General features: G+C 43.6%; 1 pseudogene; it reads right to left on the bottom strand.

Moving 5' to 3' along the window:
- Nucleotides 1-1,967: 1,967 nt before the first annotated feature.
- Nucleotides 1,968-13,859, bottom strand: LOC121920613 (annotated as a pseudogene).
- Nucleotides 13,860-15,308: the final 1,449 nt, after the last annotated feature.

Below are 15,308 nucleotides of genomic sequence, written 5' to 3'. Positions count from 1 at the left end.
TTTTATTTGTATCCCGCCTCTGCAACAGGATCAAAGCATCTTACAACATCGATAGGTTCATACAATACAAAAATAATTCCATTATCGCTCCCTCCCTTAAACACAACATAATAATCCCTACATGATAATAATAAATACCATTTAAATCTTTACAATTTTAGAAGCAAGGCGATGTGCCAGTTTCGTGTTGAAATATATGATTTGTTCCTATAATGGAAGAACTGACAGATGATGCATCCACACTGCAGAAATAATCCAGTCGGACACCACTTTAATTGCCATGCTATGGAATTCGGGGAATGGTAAGTGGGCCCTTGTTATCCGCTGGGATTTGGTTCTAGGACCACCCCCCCCCATGAATACCAAAATCCATTGTATCCCTTATATAAAATATAAGGTTTGCTTTATAGAATTTTTATATTTTAAAGTGTTTTCTAGCCATGGATGCTTGAATCTATGAATAAAAAATTTGTGAATAAGGACGGATGGCTGTAGTTTATTGTGACCCCAGAGCTCTCTGACAGAGAAGGCTAAATATCTCACAAAACTACATTTTCCAGAATTCCACACTGAGCCATGGCAGTTAAAAGTGGTGTCAAACTGGATTGTTTCTGCAGTGCAGACCACCCCAGAATCTGCATTCAGACTGGATCAACTATTATTTGTTCAGTGAAGGAGGTGAAGGAGAAGAAAAGTTGGGAGAAATGATGTGATGTATGAGAGAGACACATGAAGGTGGGAGAAAGGCAAGGCTAGATAAGGAGATAAGCAGGCAATGAAAAGCCAAACAGACCCATGAAGAGCCACGATGGATTTGGAAATAGAGGTCAGAATGTAAATGATGCACAAAAGTTTGGAGGAGGCTCAGAAAAACCAGAGAACGAACATTGTCTATTGCATAGCAAGAAGGGAGAATATTCTCAGGGCTTTGCTGTAATCCAGGAGTGTATTCTGGGGGCTGAAAAACTAAGGCCAATTTTGACTTATTCATGGGCTAAGATACTCAAAGCTCTTTGATGGCACACAGTGGCTTGTTACAAGGAATATCCAATAAAAATGCTATGAGAGAGGACAAAAGTCCATTTGAGACCTGCCCTTAAGCCACATATGGTACAGAACCTAACGGAAATAAAAACGAAGGTCTACAGTACTTTATTACTCTAAACTGGTGAAAAACTAAACTACATGACAGGAGTTGCATATGCGCCTTGCCTGCCATAATACGTTGGGAAGTTGGTGTGATGAGTTATACAGTACAAAAGGCTGTTGCTGGGACATGATGATCTCAGACACTGGTGCCAAGATAACAAGAGGGAGGTAAGCATTAGTTAAGACTGTTCAAGGTTGTTTCTCTGAAAAGAGTATGGCTGTGAAAACACAGGAGGGGTGGTATGAGAAGGGGAAATGTGTTTAAAAATTCTCAAGAGTGAGAATTAAGTCCACCATTAATTTGAAATTGTGTGCTGTTTAACGAGGCATTGTTAACACTCGCTGACCAGCAGAACTATAAATCTCTCTAATGTAGGACTAAGGTTAGGAACACTAATAGTCAGTGGCGTCAGGTTTAGGTTTATTTCAATGGTTTGGTTGAAATGATTGTACATTCATCTCTCCAGATTTGTGGCTTTGACTTTTGCAGCTTTGATTATTCATGGATTTTATTAATATGTTCTCTCTAGGAATATCTAGATCCTCCGGTGCAACTCTATAGTCAACTTTAACCAAAAGTTTAACTGAAGGACCTAGACATTCCTAGACAGAACACTCCACTAGGCATTTGTAGCTCCTCCAGCACAATTCTATGGTCAATGTCTGTCAAATGTTGCACTGGAGGATCTAGAGATCTCTAGCGAGTTGTTTTCTCAGGCAAAAACATAGTGTTTTTGTTATTTGCAGTTTTTCCACATTCATGGGGGTCCTGTGCCCCTAACCCCAGCAAATGTGGAGGGACGAGTGTAATCTGCAACTTAGGCCCTCTTCAGATCCGCTCGGTTTAAAGGCTGCGGCTCCCAGACGCTGCAAGCGAAGGCGAAGCCAGACCGCCGCTTCTCGGTGGTCTGTAACCCGCCATAAATTCACAATAAAATACTTACCTGGGGGTAAATAACTCTTTTGGCTGACACTTTGGTGTGGTACAGACGCGCCAAATGTGCCGTGCTGGTGGCAGACGAGGGTTAAAGGACTGCGCAATGACTGCATGGTCCCCAACCCTAGTACGGTGCAGCACTGTAACAATGGCGTATACGGGCGCCGCCACTGTTACGTGACAGAAACCTAGCATCCGCACGTCACACTGCACTTGTGACATCATGAGTGTGCCATTGGCATACTCGGGCGTCACAATGGCGTTGCAAAAAGAACCCGCTTTTCATGGGTTCTTTTTCCTCCACAGGGAAGCTGTGCAGTTTGGCGGCTGCGGCTTCCCTACAGGAGGAAAAAAGGTGCCGGCAGACCTCCCTTTTTGGGAATTCTATACCTCGCCTTTGTCTAGACTGCCCCAACACAAGACTAAAAGGACGGAGACTATATATGTCAGTGTAACTCCTAGGAAAATATTTTAGACATTCAAAACTAATTGAACAGCTCTTTGGATCTTCCCTTCTACTGTGCGTTTCTAAATATGAAATTGGGATAAAAAATAAAACTGCATTAAACTGCTAGAAAATTAAATCTTGCAGGATTACCTGAAATGTTCCCTCTTCGGAAGGCGGCAGTGATTCCCATTCTGGGGAATCCAGAAACTGATATGGGTAGACATAATGCAGAAATTGTCCATCCTGGCTTACTCTAACCCTATAGAGGGAGAGGAAAAAGACAATCCTTACAACAGGTTTTGGTTTCTTTAATTGTATCTAGCTTTATGAACTGTTTTATAATGAATTTGTCAAACTAGTTCACTCCACAAAGGGTCCTTTCCCACAATCACCAAACACCTAACTGAGAAAAAGGACTTTGAGTGGCTGGTGAGTTTAAATGGGCATGTTTTCTGTGGAATTAAATGGTCCTTTGAATTTACAAACAGCAGAATTGTTAACTTTTATGCATTCACGTGAACTTTTCCTTTGGTATAAAATACAGCAGTTTTGGATAGCACCATCTAGAGCAGTGAATCTGAAACTTTGGTCTTCCAGGTGTTTTGGACTTCGGAGTTTATCACACAGGATGGGAAGCTCTCAATTTTGAAAGAGAAGATCGTGAGGTCAATTCGAAAATTCACACAATTACATGATTACTTATCACACCTTAAATTCGCTGTAATGGCCTCCCCGAACGCAACCCAGATTCTGTGCGAAGTAAGCCATCACATCAGTGGGTTCTTAATTGCAAATTGGCCCCCTTGCGCATGCTCAGTGAGACTCCAGATGACTGGAGCATAGCATATTTAGGCGAGTGGATGCGAGGAACCAAGGAGCCCCTAAATTGTACAAATGAGTTGGAGGGCAGGAAGAATGGTGGAATAGAACATGCTCTATTCACGTTAAACGAGCATATATTCACCCTTGTCACATTAAAACATGAATATAATGGTTATCCAATCTCCCAAGTCCTGCACTCTTAATTAGCAGGCAACAACCCACCCTCAGCAATGCTGTAAGGACAAGCAGAAGCAAAAATTGAAGCAGAATTGCAGTGGGGGCTTCATGGAATCCCCCCTTCCGGATGTTTTTTTGGGGTGGGGGAACCAGGAAATAAAGGAAGACATGCAACATCACACCAAACAACGGCGCACTGAGTGTGAAGCTGCCTAGGAATAGGGTTTGTGACTTCGCTAGCTGCACTGAATTTACTTAACTGTGGATTGAAGCGTGATTGCGTTCGGAGTGCATTCAGACTGCTAGCGATCGCGTTGTGGTAACCTTTCGGCAATAACGTGAATACCTCCAAACAACTTGTGGACCAAAGTTTGGGAACCCTAATCTAGAGCAAAAAGGTGGCATTTTAAAACATTCAATGGGGTCGTCGCTATACCAAATACCAATAATTCTGCACGTTTTAAGCGGTGTTTAGACATACAAAGGAGCCAGTGTGGCACAAGATTTGATTGTTGGACTATGATTCTGGACCAGGTTCAATTCCCAACATGGCTTTGAAGGCCACTGGGGTGATCTTGCCCAAGTCACACTCTCCCGCCTCAGAGGATGGCAATGGCAACCCCCCTTTGAGAATGCCAAGAAAACCCATGTAAGTTCTTGCCTTAGGATCACCATAGTTGGAAACGACTTTGAAGGGACACAGCAACAAAGCAGACAGACAAAAGCACTCAGGCAAGTAGACAGCACATATTAGTTGCCTGTAGAGAATGAAAAAAATCAAGAAAGGCATGAGTCTCTGATGTACGGGAACTTACTGCTGACTCGTTATAACAAGCAAGCATACCAGACAGAGTGCCAGCTGTTCTAATGTGTTCGCTGAAAGGCAGCAATGACACCAATCCCACCCCACCGCCACCCAGAACTCCCTGAAGCGTAGGTCCTGTTTCTTTTTCTGACTTCCCACTGTTCAGGGGCACACGTTCATGGGAAGGCACTAGCAGTACTCACCTTGTTGGAAGGAAAGAGACTCCAGACATTAATAAGGTGATTAGTGAGAGTGGGGAGTCTAGATAACATGTGCCCTTTTGTTTCACCTAGGGTCGCTTAATCCCAATCACTTACATCCGGGAATACAAATTGTTATAATTATCCATATTATAATAGCATTCTGATTAGCAAATCAACACATTAATCATTGCACTTTCTACCATTATGATTCAACATCAGCACAGTACTTGTTTCTTCTTGTTCCCCCAGCTCGGTGTGAAGAGAGGGACCCACTGACTCTCTGGAGGTTGTTTGGGAGCAAATTTCCACCATACTACCCAGCCGAGGCTTAGCCCACAACACAATCACCACATAACACAAGGCTATCTCCACTGGCCTCTTTCCCCCCCCCCATCTTCTGGGCCTGGTGGGGAGGGAATGGAGAATAAGGCAATGCTATGTCTGTACAGTAACAACTGGAGCCTATAGGGCAGATAAGGCTCCCACCAGTGCCAATCTTCTTGCACAGTTTTTCACTTCATCGCCACGCTGCATTTTAACCTACCCTCAGCCTGCAATGAAGAAATCTGGGATTTATGCTTCAACTGGCTTAGCCCGCCAGGACATTTTTAGTCCCTTCAGTCTGGGATTTTCCAGGTTTTCCAGGACAAATGGCAACCTATTCCACCCTTCTGTATCATTCTTTGGTCTATGTCAGTGATGGCGAACCTTTTAGAGGCCGAGTGCCCAAACTGCAACCCAAGCCCACTTATTATTGCAAAGTGCCGTGTCTCTCTGGCTTTGCTAGTAACAAACTCTGGCAAACTCTGTGCTGGGGCGATGGCACATGTGCCCACAGAGAGGGCTCCGAGTGCCAACTCTGGCACGCGGGCCACAGGTTGCCATCACGGGTCTATGTACTCAAGCTCTGTCCATTCCTCTTACCAGGAGATGTCATTTCCTCCTTCTCTGAACACATCTGCCCAGACTCTTACAATAATAATAGAACAAAATAATTATGTTTCTCACCTTTCACTAAAAATAATGCTCAAGTACAATCATCACTGTTATAGGAAAAGAAATTAAGCATGTACCCACTGAAACATCAAACAGTAAATAAACACCATAAACACATAAGAAGGGTATGCTGGGTCAAACCAAACACCTAACTATATGCATTTATAGTTTTTTTGTGGGGTTTTCGGCTATGTAGCCATGTGCTAGAAGAGTTTATTCCTGACGTTTCGCCTGCATTTTCAGAGATGCTGGTGAAACATCAGGAATAAACTTCTTCGAGACATGGCCACATAGGCGCCGAAAAACCCACAAAAAATTATGGATGCCAGCCATGAAAGTCGTTGACTTCATATATGCATATTGTTATGGCACAGATCAGTGATAGGAAGAAAGTTGGGAACAGCCATAATCAATGTGAATAACAAGACCTATAACAGAGATCAACTGGTGACTAAACCTCGGAGGCTGTAATTGTTAATGTGTGGAGCAATTACAAGTAATGATTTGCCAAGAGACTGCTCAGTAAGCAGGGGCTCCAGGTCAATGATGAATTTGAATATTATTGTATATATCCACACTCCATGACTGAGGTTTCAATGTACACTGGGAACTATGGATGGTCAAATTTTGAAATTTAACAGTGATTAGAGAAGCTTCAGCAAAGAATTCCCTATTAAGGTATCAGAAAATTACTGGAATAAATCTGGCCCTCCACTGCACACAGATCAGTCTCAGTTCAGTCTAAAACATGTGTTCACAAATTATATTGTGAATTGTGGTCCAGTTCTGGCGCCACAATTCAAAAAGGACATTGAGAAACTGGGAGCGTATCCAAAGGAGGCGACTAAAAGGGTGAAAGGTCTGAAACCATGCCTATGAAGAACGACTTAGGGTTGGGATGTTTAACCTAGAAAAGAGAAGGTTAAGAGGTGATATAGTGCCTGTTTTAAATATTTGAAAGGATGTCATATTGAGGATTGAGGCAAGCTTGTTTTCTGCTGCTCCAGAGACTAGGACCCGAGCAATGGATGCAAGCTGCAAGAAAAGAGATTCCACCTCAACATTAGGAAGAACTTCTGACAGTAAGGGCTGTTCGACAGTGGAACATTCCCTTGGAGTGTATTGGGTCCTCCCTCCTTGGAGGTCTTCAAACGGATGTATGGCCATCTGTCAGGGATGATTTGATCTGGATTTCCTGCATGGCAGGGGGTTGGACTTTGGGACTGGATGGCCCTTGCGGCTCTTCCAACTCTATGATTATATATACAGTGGTACCCCCGGGATACGAATGCGCCGCCTTACGAAATTCCTCGGTTACGAAAAAAATCCATTTAAAAAACTGTTTCGCGGGTTTACGAAGGTTTTTTTTCGGGTTACGAAAAATTTTTTTGGTGCTTTTCAGCGCTATTTCACACGAAATCGCGGCTTTTCCCCATTAGCGCCTATGGGTTTTTCGGCTTGCGAACTATTTTCGGGTTACGAAAGCGGCGGCGGACGAATTAATTTTCGTAACCCGGGGTACCACTGTACAGTGCTCCCTCGGGTTACGAATTAATTCGTTCCGCCGCTCCGTTCGTAACCCGATAATTTCGCAACCCGAAAGGGCTTTCTTAGCGCTGGAAAGCCGCGCGTTTGAATTTTCGCGCCGAAAAAATTTCGTAACCCGAAAAAAAACATCGTAACCCGGAACAGTTTTTCCAAGGCATCTAATTTTTTCGTAACCCGGAAATTTGTACGCGGTCAATTCTTATCCTCGGGTACCACTGTATATAGTCTCACCATTCTGATGGAGGCTGAAAGCAGCTAGCACATTGAAAAATATATGTGGTTATATTGCTCAAACACATACAGTCCCAAGGCAATAAGGGTTGTTTGGGAAAATAACTCAAAAAATCCTATTGAGGGATTGCCATGGTGATTCTTTCTGGTTTCGAAGGGGGCCAGTGGCAATCCTCCTCTGGACAAATCTTCCAAGAAAACGCATGATAGGTTTGCCTTAGGGTCACCATAAATCAAAACCAACTTGAAGGCACAAAACAACAACAACAAATGAGAGATTATGGCAGAAAATCAATCTCTGCTTTCAAGGATTGGAGCAAGTAATCCACTTGGACGAAACCAAAACGACTTACTCAACATTTGTTTGTGTGTGCATTAATAACGTTACACACTAGCTGAAAGTAGACGAGAAGAAATTAATCAGCAGAGGTTTGGGAGATATCACACCAGGGTCAATTCAGTGATAACTGTGGTAATGAAGCTAATGCAATAGTAGCGCTATGGTGCCTGATATTTTCATGCAGTTGCATGATAGTGTGGACATTAATGCCAAATAATATTGAGATTGCATTCCATATACATCCATGAATAATCATAGTACATTTTGTGGCATGTGTCATTTTGTCACTACGGCGAATGCCTGCAAATATGTTTCCGTACCGCATGGAATCAAATACAAAAAAAAATTTATTACTTCACCACATTCTTTTCATCCAGTGTAAACAAAATTGTGCCCCATACTCAAAGAAGACAGAAATCCACTGCAAAAATGATTCTGCCAATGAGAACAGCTTGACTGTACTGAAATGCGTCTGTCGGTAAAGTCCCTGGTTGCTTCCCCAATAGCACGACTGAAGCGCAATTAACTTTTGTGCTCTTGCATTGCGCTTCATTCGCGTTATTGCTATTCATGGGACTTCCCCACGATGGTTTGTTGCTGGAGCATTCCTGGATCTTCACTGAAGAAGTCCTGGATTGAGCACAATGTCATCTGAAAATCTTCAGTGCGATTGCATGATTTGCTGTGGTTATGCCTCTTACTCTCGGTCTCTTTCCCCATCTGAAAATCTTCTGGGTTACTTTTTTTAATGTGAGAAAAAAGATTTGCCCGCCACTATTTATGTTGCATAAAAGGCACTCACTTGTAATATAAATTACAGGTGTGGGGGCAGAGTCAAAGCCCTTCTGCTTCCATCTTCTACATGTTTACTTATAAGTAAAAAAAAAAAACAAACAACTGTTATAGATGGGGAGATCTATAAAGGAACATGTAGGTGGTGCTGAGGGAGCTCGCACAAGGGAAAGCAATGTCAGGAATGAAGGGTCTGCGAAGGCATCACAGCACCTTTCCAAAAGCAGAATGTCAGCACAAGAGCTGTATGGGGTGGGAAAATGTAAATGACTGGAGCCCTTGTGTGACACTGCCTGCCTGCGGACGGAGAGCCTCCTGGGCTTATGAGCCCTTGCGGAAAGTGTTAGAAACCTGATGTTCCATGTTGCCAAAAGTGGTCTGGGAAGCTAGCCAGCTGGGCCTGAAAAACAGTTACAATTCACTTTTTAGCCATTGCAGAGTTGAATCCTGTACCATAAAATGGCAAAATCCCCTCTGAAACCTGTTGAAACAATGGAATTGAAAAGGCCAAAAGCAAAATTACCATAAATAACTTTATCTTATCTGCTTAGAGGAAAAAACAATATATATAACAAAAGTATTCAAACCAATGTATACAAAAATACAAAATGGACGTAGTAATAATGTCGCAAATGGAATAACACAACTAGCAATGCATCAAATAATCCAAAATTTCACTGAGGCAATATGCCTATGTCTGGGGTGTACTGTTTTAAAGTGTCAAGGAGGGATTTGTGCAATTGAAGTTTTATCATATCAGGGAAGAAAGGTAGTGAGACAAAGGACCAACAGACAGCCAAAATAAGCTGCTTCGGGTCACTTTGCTGGTATGCTATTTAAATGATGCATGCATCCTAAGGCTGGAAGCTGCACCAAAGCCACTCCAGTCCTAAGGACTACAGTAGAGTGCAGCTTTAGTGCAGCTTCTGCCCTCAAGATCTGTGTTTCATTTAAACAGCAACCTCTAAAGTGACCTAAGCAGCTTTATTGTGGGCAAAGCAACGAAATCATGACCAGTTAGTATGGATTGCAACCTTTACAGTGATAACTGTTGCCAGATTTTAAGCCAGAAAAGCTGACAGACATACCCACATGTCTTATTCAGATCCTTCAAAGCCTGATTCCTGCTTTGTGGCTCATTTGAGGGGAAGCACCACCATTTTTCCACCCCCGAAGTGATACTATTTATTGTGCTTTTGCATGCTTTCGAACTGCTAGCTTGGGCAGAAGCTGGGACTAGTGACCAGGAGCTCATCCCATCATGTGCCACCTCAGCCTCAAACTGCCAACCTTCCAAATAAATTAATAATAAATAATGATAAACAAATAAACTTACAATAATCAGAATTGTGCGTCTTAACCACAGGCACCACATCCCTAGTGTGACATCTTACTATTCGAACCTAGTTGTCTGTTTCTTTATAAAGTGGAAGTAACAAATGAGAGACTCTTGCTGTCTGCAGGAGGACTGCGCCAGGAAGGACACAATTCCTCTTCTGTGTAATGCTGAAAGGAAGTGGTTATGCGTTTCTAGGACTGTCAGTTCATCAAAACACCAGTGAGATCAGCTTTCCACTATCAACAACAATAAAATGGTGTGGGTGTGTGTGTCATATCTGTTGTGGGTGTGTGTGTGGTGTGTGTGTGTGTGTGGTGTGGTTAATCCTACCCTGCAGAGAGCAAGTGACCCGATCAATCGATTTCGTTTGCCCCTCCACAGCATAAGTCTGGTCTTTGGCCGAGGCAGGACCTGCTCCTCACAGCACTTGGACAATTTCTTTTGTAGACCTTGGTGGGGCACTTTTCAAAGGCTGGCAAACTTGCTTGTTAAGCTGGTCAAATTCTTCCGAAAAAGTATGTTTATGGAGCTGGTAAAAATAAATGCGCTAACTGAAGCAAACAGATCAGAACTAACAGCATGTTCCAAGTGAAGATGTCTAGTCCGCAGGCATCCAGCCACCCCCAGAGGGCAAGGCAGAAGAACCAACAGTCAAGAGCCAAAGCTTAGATGGAGCCAATGAAACCGCTTCCTCCCATAATCCCAGGACGAGGAAGAATTGTGCACAGTTGATAAGATGCTCCTTCCCATAGAGCCCTTCCATCCTTCACACAGAACAGGATGGAAACAATCCGGGTCCAAAAGGGCTGTGTCTCATTCATTTTCACTATCTCCTAACCTTCGCACTTTGACAATTATATCGGAATCTGTGGAACCAGTTATGGGAACTGGACAGAAGCTTATACCGCTACTCAGATTTCAAAGCACATTTGGAAAGTAGAGTTATATTATTAGTTTGTAATAGTAACAATCGGAAGCAGCAGTTAAATATTGCTGCACTGAATACGCCCGCAACCCTTCCCGCAAAACTTAATACCAAATGTCCTTGCGCCCAATGGGTTGTTAGTGTCGCGTTGTAAAGCAGCAGAATGTGTTCTTAGCAAAAGAGAGTTGCAAGGGCCGTGGCTCGCTCCTTCCACAGCCCTAAGAGGAGTGAAAATAGACACTGCGGTTGAAAGATTAGTAGGGAGGGTAAAAGAGGCGGGGAAGCGGAGCTGAGGGTATTTGTGTTTTAATTTGGAAGTATAGCAACTGGGCCATGGAAAGCAGAGAGACCCAAATAGATACCATGTTGGATTGACCCCCGAAGCAAACACAGTGAGGGGAAGAGAGTTCAGGCAGGCACTCGCCACTTAACATAACTCAGAGCACCAGATTACAGAGAGTTATTGTTCGGGCATTTGTAACCCAGGGTTTTCGGTCCCTTCCCAGGGCCTATTCAGTGGCAAAAGGATATATCCCTGGGATCACCATGCGGAAAGGGGAGATTGCCCTCCTAATGAATCGACCCATCCCAGCTGAAAAATTGATCTAAGCAACAAAAAAGATTTTAGCAAGTTTTTTTTTTAAGATATAGGCACAGCATTCCAGAGAAAGTGCTGACAGCTGGTACATTTAAAATTAGATGGATAGCTCTGGATTATTCTGGTCATATTGCCTGCAATGACTGCTGTTGTAATGTACCATCGTAGGAACATAGAGTTGGAAAAGACTTCAAGGGTCATCCAGTCCAACCCATTCTGTCATGCAGGAACTCACCATCAAAGCGCCCCCCTGTGATAGATGGCCATCCAGCCTCTATTTAAAAGCCCCAAGAGTGGAGACGAGGGAACATCTTCCACGGTCAAGCAGTTTTTTACTCTCAGAAGGTTCTTCCAATGTTGAAGCTGGTCTCTCTTTTCCTTTTAGTTTAAATCATTGCCCATGCCCTGTTCTCTGGGCAGCAGAAACAAGCTTGCTCCATCGTCAGTATTTAAACAGGGTATCATCTCCCTCTTAACCTTCTCTTCTCCAGGCTAAACATCCCCAGCTCCCTAAGTCACTTCTCATAGGGCAAAGCTCTGTTCTGGGGCCACAACAAACTACAATTCCCAGAATTACATAGCATTGGATCCAGGGAAGTTAAGCTGTATCAAACGAGTTTATTTCTGCAGTGTAGATGTAGCCTTAAGTCTGCTGTCCTCTTCAGGTTTATACCTGTAGCTCATATTACATGCCCTTGTTCTTATGCAGTGTTACAGGCAACCAGATGTCCAGGATGTGTCCTACATTTCAGCCTTCGTGTCCAGGAGGAATTCCAAAATGCTCTGCACTTTGAGCAGGACTAAGAGCATGAATGTACATGTAATTGAATATTTGTCGCTTTTATTTTTAATGTCCTATACTTTTCTCGACACCCTATTTTGAAGTGCCTGTGTCCTCCTTTGAATGAGGACATCGAGGCCTGTTTACAGACAGCCAAAATAAAGCTGCTTCGATCACAGTGGAGGTATGGTGTTTCATGACATGCGTCTTAAGAGTCCAGAAGCCACACAAGCCACGCTCCAGTTCTTACGGCTGGAGCGGGCTTGGTGCGACTTTGGACTCTTAGGTGCATCTCATTGAAACCCATACCTTCACTGTGACGCGAACAGCTTTATTTTGGCTGTTGTACAGCCCTAGTCACCCTGATCATCATTCAGCCACCATGGCTCCAAACAGGATCTGCCCAATGCTTTTGTTTACGGCCCACACTTTCGTCACAACAACTCCCATTGGAGAAATACAATCATATGCGTTTTTAGTTTCCTCTCCATTTGTGGTTAGCTTAGGCTAGCACCCTTAGCATTTTTCTTCTTTCTGGTGGAGTTCCTGTAATAAAAGTTTGTTTATTTTCTATAGCCGTGGGTCAATGCTCCTTAATCAGAGCAGCTAGCACAGCATGCTGCACTCTCTATCAAAGATCAGTATGGTAGGCAGGCTCCCTTGTTACAACATCATTACTATTTTTAACTGTTTTTTTATCAGTCTGCTAACGTAGAGATTAGATATGCCAGTAATAGTGCTTTGGCACATGAAAGTGGAATCCAGTTGCCTTTCTTACAGTTAGCCCCCTCCTTATCCATGAATTTTAACCATGGATTCAGCATCCAGTTTGAAAATATTCCAAAAAGTATCATTCCAATAGCAAACTTGATTTTCCATTTTATATAAGAGACACTTTTTACTATGCCATTGTATAATGGGACTTCAGCTTCAGATTTTGTATCCATGGGAGGTCCTGGAACAAACCGCAGCAGACAGCAAGGGCCCCAGTATTTGTAAAGACATGGTAGAATGGAGGCTATTCAGGCTGCATCGACACTATAGAAAAATCGAGTTTTACAGTGCATTAACTGCCATGGCGCAACACTATGATTCTAGGAGTTGTAGTTATATGAGATATAGCCTTCTCTATCAGAAGCTCTGGTGCCACAACGAACTGCAAATCCAAGGATTTCATGCCACTGAGCCTGGCAGTTAAGTACTGTCAAACGGGATTATTTCTGCAGTGCAGATGCAGCAAAATACATTATGGATATGCAGTGGCTCAAGTGGTTAAGACGCTGACTCTGTTGATTGCAAGACTGGCAGGTTGGCAGTTTCGAGGCCCAAGTTTCACTAGTCCCAGCTTCTACCAATTTCGCAATTTGAAAGCATGCAAATGCAGTAGATAAATAGGTACCACTTCTCAGTCGGAAGGTAACAGTGTTCAGTGCAGTCATGCTGCCCACATGACCACCAGAGCAGTCCTTGGACAACGCTGTCTCTTTAGTTTAGAAATGGTGATGACACCACCCCTACAGTCGTTTACGAGTAGACATACATGTCAAGGACTACCTTTACCTTTTACCTTTAGGGTCTTGTTCTAAGGAACTTTTCTCCTGAATATTGTTCGAAGTTGTGTTTAGATCTCCATTGCGGCTTCAGTGGAGTGGCCTGCCAGTATACATAAGCTGGTTGTACCTGGTGAAATACTGGTTCTTAAGAGTAGCTATAAAAAAAGTACAGCGCGCCTCGTCCATATGCGGGCGCGCCTACACGGCTTGAGCATACGCGCTCAAGCCATGGGGCGGCACACGGGGCGGCGCATCACATTCAATGGAATGATGTGCGTGCCCGTTGCACCTGCGCCGCATTGTTTACAATGGGGCTTGAGCATAGGCAGAATTCGCCTTACGTGGAGGGATCGGAACGGATCCCGCGTAAGGCAAGGGCCCAATGTATACTCCTATATAAATGAAGTTATCTTTAAGAGTTCAACAAAGCTCCAGTTCTTGGAGCTTGACAACAGAGCTTGCAAACAGGTTCGGATAATGAGGGGTGTTTTGCAAGGATGTTTAGCGAGGGAATTTAAAAGGGGGGGGGCAGAGTTTCCCTCAGTGCTTACTTAAGCCTACTGGACATTATATTTATTTATTATACATTATTTAAACCCCATCCTTCCTCCCAGTACAAGGACTCAAGAAGCTAACAAATTATAAGTCCAATTTAAAACAAAGCATTAAAAATACAAAGTCTAAAAAACATTAACAATTATTTCTAAATGCTAAAAATATTATAAGTTCAAATTTAAATGTATAAACTCTTATAAAATTCTCACTACCCATGTGTAGAAAGCATGGTGGCATAAAAATGTTTTTATCTGCCACCAAAACGACAGCAGGGAGAGAGCCATCCTGGCCTTGCCTAGGGAGGGCGTTCCAGAGCCTGGGAGCAGCCACTGAGAAGGCCCTCTCTCTCGTTCCCACCAACAGGCCAGAAAGGGCATGATCAGTCAGGCAGCTCCTGCAGTCTCCTACACTGCTGTGGTATGTTTTGTCTTCCTTCTTGAGAAGTGTGGGTAGCTACACTTGCACCAAGAGCAAGTGGGTAGCCCTGTTGGGAAAGAAGATCCAGCAGTTGGAGGCCTGGTATGTACATTTCAACAGATTAGGGAGCAACAGCTTTTCTTAGACATAGAGAGAGGACTGTCCTGAATGGGGAACACACAGAGGACATTTCTGGGAAGCAGGTCAGTTCTCATGGTAGGCATAGATGCAGCAATGTAACCAGAGAGGTGAAAACCAGTGAGCAGTGCAGCTACAGAATCATTGGAAGCTCTCTATTTATCAGGGAGGAGAGGAAGAGCAGAAGGGTCAGTCCTGAGAAATGTGCAGGAGACCTTGGTAGAATCAGCACCAGGATGGCTGATGCCAACCCTTTTGGGGAGGTGCATCAGTGGCGGTGGTGGATTCCTTGCTGAAGGGTACAGAAGCAGTGCTGTGCGGCCTGACAAGTTGACTCGAGAAAATTCTGTGACATGACAGTGAGGTTAACAAGACTGTGTCAAGCCTACTGACCATTACCCTTCCTTTTGGTCCACATGGATACCAACCACACTCCAAGGCATAGCCTTCATAATATCATAAGGTATTATGAGGCTCTGGGTAGGAAGCTAAAGAGCGGGATGCACGGTTTGTCACTAATATCTTCTCCCACTTGAACGCATGGTCCAGGAAGG

Source organism: Sceloporus undulatus, chromosome 2, assembly GCF_019175285.1.
Source record: "Sceloporus undulatus isolate JIND9_A2432 ecotype Alabama chromosome 2, SceUnd_v1.1, whole genome shotgun sequence".
NCBI lineage: Eukaryota > Metazoa > Chordata > Lepidosauria > Squamata > Phrynosomatidae > Sceloporus > Sceloporus undulatus.
The sequence above is the reverse complement of the archived record's forward strand: the minus strand, read 5'-3'. Positions and strand labels throughout refer to the sequence as shown.